The 8,274-nt window shown below is 39.1% G+C and overlaps 1 pseudogene; it reads right to left on the bottom strand.

Moving 5' to 3' along the window:
- Positions 1–1,057: 1,057 nt before the first annotated feature.
- LOC128629951 (general transcription factor II-I repeat domain-containing protein 2A-like) lies at positions 1,058–2,502 on the bottom strand (annotated as a pseudogene).
- Between the last annotated feature and the right edge of the window lie 5,772 nt (positions 2,503–8,274).

The raw sequence follows: 8,274 nt of genomic DNA, 5'->3' as shown, positions 1-8,274 counted from the left end.
TACATTGATCACTAGTTAGTGCAAATGAAGGGACTGGATTGTGAGATTACTCTCCCTAGCTAGATGGGGCTTAGTAAGCCCCAGAGGGGGAGAGTATATGGAAAATATCTGAAGTGCAAACAATATGTGTAACTGACATCTGGATATGTTAATGAAGTGAATTCAATATGTAACCAACATTTAGAATTATTACTTGAGCATTATCATATAATCAATATTGGTTAAAAAACATCATCTATATGTATAATCAACGGTTAGAAGCATAATCTAAATCCATAGAACAATGTTTGATCAGGTTATATTCTGAGTGGATTTGAGTTGAATGAACTGTGTTTTAGTGTACAACAATTGTTGTTCTGTATTAGCTGTCTCCTGTCTCCACAGCAATAAAAATTGGCAGTAGATATTCGCATGCGTGAGTAAATAACTTTGAGGCAGATACAAATTAGGGATTAAAAGAGATTAGAGAAATTAGAGAGGGCCTCGGGAAAGGAGGTAGATATCAGCGGGGAAAACCGATAGAGACAGACAGATGCTCATTGAGGCCTACGAAGGGAGTCAAGGTCAAGACACACAAGCCTGTGTGAAACCTTTTTTTGTAAAAGAAACCTTGTCCTCATGAAACCTTTTCAAGAAAAACAACTAACTGCGCATGTTCCACAAATTTAAGATAACACATAGACATGAATATTTACTTGTGGCAAAAGAAGATTGGTGTATTTCAACGAGGAAAAGCAAAACCTCACCTACAGAGACTATGCCGTGGAGATAGGTATATAAAGACATGTTTGTGTATGCATAATCCGGACACTCTGCAGACTGTCACACTTTATTGATTTTCAATAAAGTTTATTTACTTTTTGACACCTACTAAACTCTCTGTCTCTGAAGTTTTTGACCTAGGCTAAAAGGTTGATTTTATTCACGACACTCGCAGGTCACAATGGGTTCTAAAATTTGACAGAGGGGCTGGGCCAGGAACAGACGGATGGAGTGTTTGTGTGCACTAATATAAATGACATGTAAAAGCCATTACATGAAAGGATTTGGCCTTTAACAGGTAGCAAAGCATGAATATGCAAGGCTCATTGTACCAATTGTTTTCCAAATGCATCAATTTGATAACACAGTAGAGAAACCCGCGTCCAGTTTCAGAGGGAACAGTGCTGTTGATCTCCCTTTTTTGCCAGTGCATCAAACTCTGGAGTTAGTTTTGTTGTGGCAATTCTCAGGATAGATCTGAGGTGTTGGTCAGTTAACCTGGATCTGTGAGGGGCTTTGTCGATGTGCATGATGCTGAATGTCTGCTCACATACGTAGGTCGAGCCAAACCATGTCAGCATCTTCTGTGCCGTCCTCTGGAGGTTTGGAAACGTCTCTTCATTAAGTGAAGCATAAAAGTCATTCAGTTTAAGAGAGTTGAACTTCTCCTTTAAGACGGAGTCAGACTGAAGATCGATCAGTTCCAATTGCAGCTCCTGTGGTGCTGTTTCAGGGTCTTGTGACAGGGGACAGGACACCAGCTGAACCGACGGCAGAATTCTCTGTGCAGGTCGCCCAGTGATCTGTATTTCTTCACGTTTCGGGACGCGTCTTTCTGCATGGCTAGTGTGGGGGAATGAAAGAGAGATTTGTTTGAAATTTGACTGGAGAATAAAGTCAGCTTGGATTTGAAGGCTCTAACATTTGTGTACATGTCGTGCACAAACTGATCTTTCCCCTGTAGCTTGATGTTCAGCTCATTCATGTGTGAAAATATGTCCACAGCAAACGCAAAGTCACAAAGCCAGTTGTTGTCGCTTAGCTCAGGAAATTCGTCGGATTTCCAAAATAACTCCAAAAATGCGATAATTTCCTCTTTGAGCTCCCACACTCGTTGAAACACTTTTCCCAAACTTAACCAGCGGACACGAGAGTGGTAGAGGAGTCCTGGTGATCCGCATCAGTTTCCTCCAGGAACGTAAGAAACTGACGATGCTGAAGTCCCCTTTCTCGTATAAAGTTAACAAGTTTTACAACCGGATTCACGACATGATTAAGCTGCAATATAGACTTACACAGAGATTCCTGATGAATTCAGAGATTCCAGTGAAGGAAAATAACATCCTGCTCAGGGTTTTCCTCCTTCACTTTGTCCTGGATTCTTTTCAACACCCCAACGTTTTTTCCAGTTAAATTTGCCGATCCATCCGTGCTGACATTGGCAAGTTTCTCTCCCCGCGTTTTTCCTTTCAGGGACTCCATGGTCAAGAACTCCTCAGTTATCTCAAAACTGTCGTTAATCCCTCGTATAAAATTAGGAGCTGAGCAGTGTCTTATGTCGTTAATTTCATCCAGTGCTAGTGAATATAACATAAAAGATTCCGCCTTTCTGTTCAATTCGCTGGCGATATCATCGTCAATAGTTCCACACGGCGAGTCACAGTCCTGTGTGATGAACTGATTTTTTAAAAATTGCCTTTGCTCTCCGGACACAGGAGACCTGCTGTCTCTACCATGCATTCTTTCAAAAACTCTCCTTCGGAGAAAGGCTTGCTAGCCTTTGCTAATTTGAATGCCAGCAAAAAAACTTGCCTTGGTACTTCACTCTTGAATCGCAGTTTGTCGCTGAACATTTTTTTGCTGAGTCTGTAAATTATCCATCAACCTCTGAGCCGTAGCCGCCCGTTCTTGCGTTGACTGCTTGCTAGCGTAGTTGGCATGCTTCGTGGCAAAGTGACGGCTGATATTGTATTCTGTGAAAACCGCAACAGTTTCTTGGCATATCAGGTATACAACCGTTGATCGGACTTCAGTAGAAAAATATTTTGTTGTCCACTCCTTATTAAATACTCGGCACTCACTGTCCACTTTTCTTTTCTTTGGTCCACTCATTTTTACAGAAGGGCTCAAAGGGCAAAGCGAAAAAGTGAAGTAGAGAGTAATACACCACACTGAGGTTTAATCATATAATTTGGACAAGTTCGGATTAAAGCCGGATTAAAAAGCCCAACGGGCCGTATATGGCCCTCAGGCTGTAGTTTGCCCATGCCTGGTCTAAACATACATGCATCGACAGCTCCGTGTCAATAACACGATTTCCTACCACAAAAACGTGAGCGACTGCAAGCAAATAAGCAACCTACTTATACTGCAAGCAAATATGACTCATTTGATCTACAGCTACTGTGCAGCTAGAAAGTTTAACGTTTACAGTTTTCTGTATTTCTCCATACGTTTGACCTGAAACCTGATCAGATCTTCATCTAAGTCCTTAAACTAGGTAAAAGAGAACCCGGGTAACAACAGATGCAAAAAAAAAAAAAAAAAAAAACAGTAGTTTTTACAGTTATTTATTAAGCAAAAATGATCCAGTGTTAAATAACTCTGTAGGAAAAGGTATGTGATGTCTAGGAGTACGAGTTCATTTAAATGGGGCTGATTGAAGTCAGGCGTTTCAATCAAGGGAATAGCAATTAGGCCCACCCATGTTTCAAGAACATTAACTTGGGTCTTCACCATCAAAGTCTGGTCTTCACCACACAGGTTTATGGAAGTGTGCCCTGCCTCGATCCAAGGACATTCCTGAGGACCTCAGAAAAAGAGAGTTGTCAATGCTCACCGGCTTGGAAAGGGTTACAGAGCCATTTCTAAAGAGTTTGGCTTCCACCAATCCACTGTGAGGTAAATGACATACAGATGGAGGAAATTCAGCACCACTGTTACTCTCCCAAGGACTGGGCGTCCAGCAAAAAAGATCACTCCAAGGGTGTGGTGAATAATATCACAGTAAGTCATAAAGAACCCCAGGGTAACATCTCAGAACCTACAGGCCACTACTTTCCATAAAAGAACACTGCTGCCTGTCTGAAGTTTGCTCAAATCCATGTGGAAATGCCAGGAGCCTATTGGAAGAATGTTCTGTGGACAGATGAGTCCAGAATAGAACTTCTTGCTTTAATTGAAAATCATTGTTTGATGCAAACCGAAAATAGCATCCCAACATAAGAACTTCATCCCAACCGTGAAGCATGGGCGTGGCAGCATTATCTTTTGGGGCTGCTTTGGGTCCGAACCAGCTTGCCATTATTGATGGACCTATGAATCCTAGATTGTACCAGGAGAATGTCAGGGTATCTGTCTGTGAACTCAAGCTTAACTGTAAGTGGGCCTTGCAGTAGAGACAACGACCTTAAGCACACAAGTACGTCTACAGAGAAATGGTTAAAGCAGAAGAAATTGAAATTTTGGAATGGCCAAGTCAGACCTTAACCCAATAGAAATGTTGTGGAAGGACCTAAAAAGAGCAGTTCATGCAAAGAAGCCTGCCAGCATCATTGAGTTGAAGCAGGAGGAGTGAGCCAAAATTCCTCAAACCCATTGTGCAGGATTGAGTGAGTCATCGGAAATGTTTGCTTCAAGTTATTGCTGCTCGAAGGTCTCACACCGGTTACTGAAATCAAAAGTTTACATACTTTTTTCAGCAAAGGTGTTTAATGTTGGGTAATTGTGCTCAGTGAATAAATGTGAAAACTATAAGGCATTTGTTTAATTGAGTTCTCTTTATCTAGTTTTAGGGCTTGGATGGAAGTTCTGTTCACATTTCAGGTCAAATGAATTTAATTTTATACTTGTTTGTATTCTTTTTTTATTTTGGCTATCAAATCTTTATATTTTTATCTTTCATATACTTTCTGGATTGTTCTGGTAAAGTCTTTAAATTGCTGCTCCTGAAATCAAAACTGGTGTTTCGAGATGTTTTTTGTATCTGTTATGGCCTCCAATACCATAGTTTTAAAAAAAATAATTAAAAAAGTCACTTTTGGTGAAAAATGATACAATTTTAATGCTTCAACATGCACTAGACTTGTGTTCGTCCAATTAAATGCTCTCTAGAATGTGTAGGAATGTGTGGGTCTTGAGGCGGGTCTTGCTCAAAAGTAGCAGCTCATTAGCATCAATGTTCTTCAGAGCTGGGCGTATCCCAAACACTGTTAGCTGTTGTGTAACACTTCAACATGTCACCACTCTTATTTCCTGTTTCAAAAAGAAATACGTCGTCATACAGAATCAAATCACAGCTCTCAAAGTTGCTTTGTGGGGACTGTAAAGTAAAAAAAATGAGCGCATTGTTCATCTTCCTTTAAAGTTGCAATAGTTTTATTTATTTATTTATTTTTCACTTGTACAAATAACCTGGGAGATATGTAGAACATGATAAAAATAATGGATTAAGTTGTGGCCTTAGCAAGAGTGCATCAAGTCACTTAGAAAACCTGTTTAAAAAAAACGGACTTCTGGTCTGGAAAGCTTGTTTGTGTTTGGATGTGCCTCCTGTCAATCATTTTAGAGACACTCTATGGGCAACCATAGATCCTGGGCTGGAGCTTTGTGAACATGAGCGGGAAACATTCAAATGTCAAAGTTACTGTTCCATCAGCTCTGCATGACGTGACATCAATTAAATGTGCTAGAGCTCTGCTTCTCTGCACTTCTCCTTACAGTTTAGTCATTATGATGTAGTTCAACGCTACGAAAGGTTTGAGCAAACAGTAATTCCCTTCCTCAAACTGGGTTGCCTTGCAGAATGTTGTCAAGTTGCCTGGTAACTTGTAGATTAAATATCCGTGCAGTTAAAAGGACGTTAAACGGTTTTGTCCCTGTGAGCCTTTACTCTTTCAATTTTGACTCCAGCATGAGCCGGTCTAGTGTTTCTGACAACAGCTGAGTACCAGTAACAAGTAACAATAGTCTTCACAACACTGACACTGCAAATCTGCAGTTTGACCAAGCATGTGGCCTGAACGGCCGCGAGTTCAAATCCTGTTTGTTTCCTGAAGATCCATAATCACTAATATCCCTCCAGCTATGTGCTAAATGTTCATCACTTGTCAGTTACTTTGAAACAAAAAGTTTCTGCTGAATATATGGTTTGTACAGTATGTGAGATGTACCTTAATTCTTTTTTTTATTTTAAAGTGCACCTATTATGTTGAAAAGCTTCAAAAATCAAAGCGAACAACAAACGGAGTTATTAACCCACAAAAGAAGGAACTGATTCTCAAGAGCTGAAACGAGTCGTTAGTAATTCCAGACTTACTTCCTGTACTAACCTACATAGGTTTGTAATAAAAATCCCTGGATCTGGTCCTCATTGGCTGCTCGGGAACAGACTGAGCTGAAACTCGTTATGGTAGTGGGCGTTTCCTTTTCCGACACGCTGACAGCGGTAGACCAATCACAACAGACTGGGACACCTGACCAATCAGAGCAGCGTATGCTCTCTGAAAGGAGGAGTTTAGAGTGAAACTTTTAGAATGGATCATTTAACGAGTCGTTTTTGACACTGGGTGGAAAAAAGGTAATGTTTCAATTTAAATTATGAGCACATTAAAGCCTCACCCTATTTTTTATTTTATTTTTATTTTTTACCTTGGATGCATATAAATCTATTGTACGAGACCTTTAAAACAAAATTAGGCATGTTTCAAAGCCATAATGGGTGCGCTTTAATTTTCTGTAAGATCAACTCATACAGTAATGATGACTTGAAGGGAATTGCAGGTTTATATTCACAGGCTCATAAAAAGTATGATGTATTGTTCTTTAATTATTGTACGGCTGCAACTAATGATTATTTTGATAATTGATTAATCGGACGATTATTTTTTTCTTATTAATCTGATTTTTTTAAAAAAAAACTAAACTTTTTTTTTAATTAGATTTTGTTCATTATAATAAAATAAACCCCCAATACCCTCAGGGTATTTGTGCGTGGACTTTAAAAAAAAAAAAATGCAAAAGGCACATACAGTTTTACTAATATAATCTTTAATTTTTACATTTAAACCTTTCAAACGTTGGTTATTTGTCTACAGTTTGTCCAGTTTTAAGCAGCAAAACTTTAAATAATACCCAAAATATAAATAATCAAAAACAAAGCTAAAAATGTATTTTTTGTGCAAGGGGGATTTCTCCTCCGAACAAATTCACTCACCGAGAGCTGTTTCTTTCTGAAATAAATAAATAAATAAATAACAGCAATTGAGTATGCAAGAAGCAATTTATATGTAAATTAATATTTTCATTGTTTATAATGTTAATTGCTGATGACAACCATGATTAATATAAGAAATCTGAATAATATATAATTAATACAATTTTTGTTAAATTTCTTTTACACAGACATACTGTACTTCAGATGTGACAATATAAACCAAAAATATCTCAAATATATAATTCATTCTGTTAATGTATATAACATAGTAGGGCCGCAGTAGATGGCATTTGAAACACAGATCAAAGTTAACTGTAGCAGACACCCAGAGAAACGCAGCAAGCTAACAGGCTTGTTTAAAAGGACAGGAACAATTATACACTAACGCATAAGCATTCGATGAAAACCACTACAGTGACTAAAAAATCTTTTACTGCTGCTGTTATCAGCTGCCTTTAGATTTACTGCTTGACTTTGTTCACACCGTGTTTAATTTAACCTGTTTCTGTGGTAGCGTGATTTTAATCCATCAATACGCTGCACAACCTGATGCTCGAGACAAAATACATCTAGTGTGACTGTCCCGAAGTTAGTAAACAAAGCTTTTTACACAATAGCATGGAATTAAACTAGACTACACCATTTTCACATCTTCATATAATGTGGATATACTCAGGTTTTTGCTTACTGTGCTGATGTTCCACCTTCGTCCGTGACACCAACGTGTTTTCATTTCATGTGCTCGTACATCACTGTGGTACTACCGCGTCACACAAACTCCACTTTGAAGAACATGCACGTTACCGTCTTCTTTGCTGCATTTAATGTAAAATGCTCCCATGCCTTAGATGACTTGGGACACACACTTTTTTTTTGCCGCCGGGTTATGTGTTTTGCACCTGTGTTTTCATGAAAGCGACTTCATACGTAAACGCCACTCGTGACGTCAGCAGACCAACTAATCGATAATGGCATTCATTGCCGACGATTTTCATAATTGATTATTATCGATTAGTTGTTGCAGCCGTAAATTATTGTAATCGTAATCACTCAGTACATCGTCTATTTGCATGTATAGCATGACAAATAATTAACCTTGAAGCGTTTGTCCATCCATCCATCTTCTATACTTCTTATCCTCTTCAGGGTCACAGGGAACCTACCCCAGGGAGCATCGGGCACAAGTGGGGTACACCCTGGACAGGGTCCATCCATCGCAGGGCACAATCACATACACACTCACACACCCATTCATACACTACGGATACTTTGGACATGCCAATCATCCTACCATACAT

This window comes from Ictalurus punctatus, unplaced genomic scaffold, assembly GCF_001660625.3.
Source record: "Ictalurus punctatus breed USDA103 unplaced genomic scaffold, Coco_2.0 Super-Scaffold_100046, whole genome shotgun sequence".
Classification (NCBI taxonomy): domain Eukaryota; kingdom Metazoa; phylum Chordata; class Actinopteri; order Siluriformes; family Ictaluridae; genus Ictalurus; species Ictalurus punctatus.
Note: the sequence above shows the minus strand (reverse complement) of the source record. Positions and strands in the feature narration are given on the sequence as shown.